The following is a 5,937-nucleotide window of genomic DNA, read 5'->3' as shown; positions in this document are numbered from 1 at the left end:
ACCTCTCATTCTATTGTATATATACCCTTAGCACCTCATTTTTCTAACCCTTTAAACGTTCAGTTTCCAGTTAATGTGCACTGTAAATCCACCCTTAGCTGTCTAGACTAGAACAGGTATAGCATACCGAATGGTCCCTTGGAGAGTGAGTTCACAGTATCTGCCCATTTTGCTAGCCGCCCCTCTATCTTTTGCTTTCTTACAGCACTAGCAAATATACTGGCCTGAATGCCCAGCCCCCAGATTTTCATTTCCCATATATCCTTTTGCATACCCTTGTGCAGCACACCGTTATTGTCCAGACCTGGGACCTACTCAGCCTTCTCTCATGTAAGTAGTTTTGTGGTACATGCAATGAGCAGTTTAGGTAAGACCTATTGGTGGATAATCCCCAACACTGTCTTGGCTGAGAAAGCATGTTAGGTCAGGGAGAAGTGGTCATATTAACTTATCTTGTGCCTTACTCGCATAAGTGAAAAAGGAAATTTGAAATAAAGCATAAATATTTAAAATATGCCAAGAATAATAATATCGTGCATTATTCATCTAGCAAAACCATTTAATCATTACTCGGACACTATGAAATTTCTAAATTTGCATCTTTATGCGTAATAGAGACCTATTCAGATAAATAAATATATACAAACATATGTACATATGCTAGATTATATATGCTAGAATAAGACATATGGGAACTATTAACCAAGTTACGTGTAACAGGAACAACATGAGCTCAGGTTGATCTAATATTACCTCCAGTATAAGTGTTTATGTGGGTACATACCACTGTGGAAAGAAAGTGGTCTCTAATTTAGAGCCAGATGGACCTTTGATAAAATCTTAGTTCCTCACTTAACAGCCTCACTTAACTTTTGGCAAGATACTCCACCTCTTCAAGCTTCAATTTCCTTACTGTTAAAATTGGGACTGCATATTGAGTTTTATACAGTCAGTTCTGCTATAATGTGTCCATAAAAATCACTGTGCTATGCAAAACTGCACAATAAAAACTACAGAGCTTATGGGAAAAATAGGGTTGGGCATGCCTTCACTAGAGCTTTCTTCCCTTGGTATGGAGTAGCTGAATTGAAAAAGTCTATCAGAAATCTTTTACAAACACTGAATGCCACTGCAACTGCTCTTGAAGAACAGCAAGGCATGCCTGTCGGTCTTACTGAGGTAGTCCAACAAAACCATACCGCTCTGGATGTGTTAGTATCCCGCAAGCTGGTACCTGTGCCCGATTGGGAAAGGGATGCTGTTACTTTTTTTTTTTTTAAATATCTATATTGATTTCAGAGAGAGGAAGGGAGAGGGAGAGAGAGATAGAAACATTAATGATGAGAGAGTCATTGATCGACTGCCTCCTGCATGGTCCCTGCCGGGGATCAAGCCCTCAACCCAGGTATGTGCCCTGACCGGGAATCAAAGCGCCATCTCCTGTATCGTAGGTCAATGTTCAATGGCTGATCCATGCCCGCCGGGCAGAGCTTCCCTCTTTTCAAACTGTCTCTTTCCCCACCAAAACACAGTCGGGATTCTACCCAAATCTGTTTCTTGGATTTGCAATGCCTAAAATGATCCCCAAATAAAGCTTTTGTTTGCCTTACAGTTCTGGATTAAAATTGATTGACAATGTTCACTACTATGTTTTCTGTTCCAGAAACATAGGGAGGTCTTATCTGCTCCAGGGATTTTGCACAGATCAGTCTCTCTACCTGGAATATTCTTCCTCCTGTTTTCCCTACCCCTTATTTTGTAGGTTTTCCCCTAAATCTCATCTCACCAGTACTTTCCCTGATGATGCATCCTCTCTAAAGTAGGATTCCCTTTTTTATTCTTTTATTCTCCATCACTTCCTTATCGGTGTCAGACTTTGTATTATAGGAGTTCTGTTTTCCTCAACTACAGTGGCAGCCTCCCTGAGAGCAGTGTCAGTGTTAGCCTTTATCACTGGCCCGTTCCAAGCACCTGCCTCAGTGCCTGTACATTGCACATACTTCATGTACAGTTGTTGAATGACTGACTGAATAAGTGTGAAATTCCACTACTTTAAAAGCTAGGCCTTCCCTTTTTCACCATTGGCACTTGTTCCTATGAAATCTTTTTGCTCCCTTGGTTATGGGAATTGCACCCTCTCTGCTAAATTCTGAGTTCCAACACAGAGGCATCAAAAATATCTTGTTCTGCTTTGTAGTCCCATAATATTGGGAGTATTATAAGTACTCAATAAGTTACTGGTTCTCAAACTTTCATGGGTATGCCTACCCCCACAGATTTACTCAGTAAGTACGACATGAGACTAAGTATGTGTTGTTCCCACAAGGTGGATTTTACATATCACACTGAGAAAAAACCAGTACTAGGGTTAGTCAATACCAATGGTGACCACTTCTCTACACCAGGCTTAATTTTTAGTTCAAAATAAGCAATGAGGCTGAAATTTCAACACCCCAAGAAGTCTGGAGAGCAAAGGGTTATTGCCTCCCTTTTCTCCCCACAATGTATTATTTTACCACTTTTGTTTGGGTAATATTTATTTCAGCCCCTTGCCTATGTGATTTTGGCCCTCTGCTTGTGAGAGAAATTGTTTATTTAATTGTGTAGTCAGAATTGAGCACTTAGACTTTTTAGGGGGCAGGCACAGAGATATTTGTCTCCAACTGGGTAACTGCTTTAAAAGAGGGAGGTTCTCTGTTCCTCTTATAACCTCTCTTAAGTAAAAAATGATTTTTGGTGACAAATCTAATCATAATCCTATAACCTCATTTTAGGTCTTTTAGTAGTTACATTAAATAGCAAGCTGGCATAACTTTTAGGCAAAGATTTCTTATGAAAACTTTGAAAGTATTGCATGTTCTATTTGTTGCAATAATTTTCATGAGAAAGATGTACATTAATCTTAGTGAGACTTAGGAGCAACAGTTAATGGTTACATTTTGATATTTTAATTATTTTTTGTAATGGAGAGTTGACAATTAGGGAATAATACTGTAATAAAGAATTATTGAATAAATAATTTTGCTAATTCTAAACCTTGAAAAAACCCCTCTGCCTTCTTTTTTTTTAATATATATATCTTTATTGATTTCAGAGAGGAAGGGAGAGGGAGATAGAAACATCAACGATGAGAGCCATTGATCCCCAGCCTGCTGCACGCCTACTGGGGATTGAGCCCGCAACCCGGGCATGTGCTCTGACCGGGAATCGAAGCAGGATCTTTTGGATCATAGGTCAACGCTCAACCACTGAGCCATGCAGGCTGGGCACCCTCTGCCTTCTTAGTAGGCAAAAGAGAATAGAAAGAGTGGGAGGGGAACCCCAATCACCAGTAAGAAATGAAATAGGTTAGGCAAGAGAACCATTAATTTCATTGGTGCAGATATGGAAAAATGCCAGATCATTTGGGGAGTATTCTGATAAATAGGAACTATTTCTACTCAGTTCTCATTTGGGAGCAACAGAAACCAACTCTGGTTAACTCACCAGAAAAGAATTTACTGAAATTTATCAGCTAGCTAAAAGTGTCAATGCATGTTTTACCAGAATTAAAAAAAAAAAAAAAAAAGGAATCAATGCAAAGGCTGGGGAAGGATAGGAACAGAGGAGGCAGCAGTAATTACAGCCAACTCCCTCCCCAAAACTGTCTCGTTTGGGAACCTCTGTTGTCACCATCTCCTCAGTTTCCTGTTTCTCACTACAATTGTTGGGGTCCCAACGTCACTCTTCTCAGGGAGTGGGAACACGGAGATTCCATATCCTTGCTCCACTTCAGTTGCCCCAAATAGGAAAACAGTTTAGAGTTGTTCAGTCTGAAAGGACAAAACAAAACAAACAAAACCAGTAAAATGAGGGAGTTAGCCTTAGTGGTCTAGCTTTCCAACTCTATTTTCATTTCTGTCTTGTCTTTGCCCCTTTCAGATACCCAGTCTTTTCCTGGTTCTCTCCTTCAATTATCTTAAACAAACCAAAACGAAACAAAATACCTTTAAGAGTTTAGAAACATATTTACAGTAAATTTATCAATGACCTATAAATTAGAATTCATTTACTAATTTATTAAATGTAAAATACTATTTCAGTATTCCTTTTGTATTTATCTTATTAATAAGGTTGGTCATTTGTCTACAATTTATACTTCTTGGGATAATTTTTTATTTTGTTAAGTGGGCTCTTGATTTTTGCTCTATGTTCTTTTTGACATTTATATTTTCAACAGGAAACGAAAGTTTTATTACAAAGGATGGAGCTGTAATGGTGGAATTTCAGGTTAAAGTAACATACAACTCAGTGAATGTGCATGAAATATTATCTAAATTCAAGACTCTCCAATTCCAGAGGTTGATAAAATCAAGTATCATATGTCAAATGGCCCTAGTTCAAAAGAAATTTGTTCCAACATGTCTCCTTTGTTACTACCTCAGGTTATTTAAAATCAGTTAAACTGCCTCTGAAGGGTGACTTTATTTTCAATACGTTTCCAACGGAATTGCAGAGAAAGGTTTTAAAGGTAATATTCTAGGCCGCAAAGCACTCTAGTAAAGATTTTGGTGTATTTTGAAAAAATGGATAAGCACTGTTAGCCCTAAGGGGGGTCCCCCCCAACCCCACCCCTCACCCAAATACATGCATATTAGTAGAGCTGTATTGAGCCATCAATGATTAGTTTTTATTCTTTTAATATAGGTTCATCCACTGAACATTTACTGAGCACCTACTAAATGCTTGGGACTTACGAGTGCACCACACAGGCCAAAGGTTCCTGCTCCCAGGTTCTGGCGGTGGTGGGCGCTGAGGGGCAGCCTGCGCAGGAAGAGGAAACCGAGGATTCATCCCGTGAAAATGTGGTTTTTCTAGCTGAGTTGGTAAAACTGGATTGTGAGGAGAGCGCCCTAAGCACAGTGTTAAACTTGCAACTAGGGCCAGAGACTGGATTTCACTGACGGAAGACTGGTTGCTAATTACAACTTTGAAATCCCTTAAGGTACTTTACGTCCATAAACATCAAAGGAATAACGGTTATAGGCCCTAACTAGGAAAGCGCAGCTCCGAGAAATATTAGTAGAAAACGTGCTATGACTCTCATTTGCTCTTCTATCCAATTCAAACGGGGCTTGCCTATTTACAATCTTATATTTCTGGCAGACCAAGCTGTGCTGGGTTGTTTTCCGGCCAGCGCACAGGATCGTTATGCTTCGTGCTTTGCTTTATTTTTTACGCCTATGCCAGAGCTCCGAGCTGCCAGGGCGGTCAAGCTGCCACCACGGCGCGGGAGAAGCACCGGCAACGAAAACCGCCGGACGGCCTGCGCCCCGCGCCCCGCGGCCGAGCTCCGTTCGGGACGGCACAGTGGGTCACGCGCCACTCCACTCGGGAAAAGGACTTGGATCGTGGCCATTTTCCTACCATCAAAGTGCGTTTGGCGCTTTACGGATCGGAGCGAAAGCGACACTTCCAGTTTTCGGTTAAGCATCCTAGAAGAAACTCGGCGTAGGGAGACGAGATGCGCTAACACACTTCCTCCTCTCCTAGTCCTTTCCTCGGTGTAACACTGCCCTTTGGTTTCTGCCTTAGTCTGAGTGAGTCGGCTCCACAAAAGGAGATGAGCAAAAAAATGGGGGCAAAAGATAGGTTCGGAGGGACCCCTCAAACCGAGGACCGGCGACAGCGTGGGTCGAAACCCCCTCACGCCCAGCTCCAGCAAATCACCCCGCCCACTATCTGCCTCCATTCGCGCGGAAGCTGCCGCCGCCGGCCTGAGGGCGGGGCACCGGGACATCGCGCGAGACCAGCCACGCGACTTCCCAGAAAGCCTCAGGCACCATCCTAACAGTGGCCCGGGAGCCGGTTTAAGGCGGAAGGGTAGGCGGGGCTTGCTCAGATATTTAGCGGCACCACAGGCCACGCCCCAAATCGGAAGTGACGGAAACCAGCTCG

The 5,937-nt window shown here is 42.1% G+C and overlaps 1 long non-coding RNA gene across 1 annotated transcript; it reads right to left on the bottom strand.

Annotated features, from left to right (window-relative positions):
- Positions 1-3,559: 3,559 nt before the first annotated feature.
- On the bottom strand, positions 3,560-5,649 carry LOC148093136 (uncharacterized). The gene is made up of 3 exons (XR_015714534.1): positions 5,407-5,649; positions 4,737-4,803; positions 3,560-3,812 (listed from the first exon to the last, which is right to left on the bottom strand). It is a non-coding gene; the product is annotated as an uncharacterized LOC148093136 (long non-coding RNA).
- Positions 5,650-5,937: the final 288 nt, after the last annotated feature.

This window comes from Miniopterus natalensis, chromosome 5, assembly GCF_054644295.1.
Source record: "Miniopterus natalensis isolate mMinNat1 chromosome 5, mMinNat1.hap1, whole genome shotgun sequence".
NCBI classification, from domain to species: Eukaryota; Metazoa; Chordata; class Mammalia; order Chiroptera; family Miniopteridae; genus Miniopterus; species Miniopterus natalensis.
This window is presented reverse-complemented; position numbering and strand designations above follow the sequence as displayed.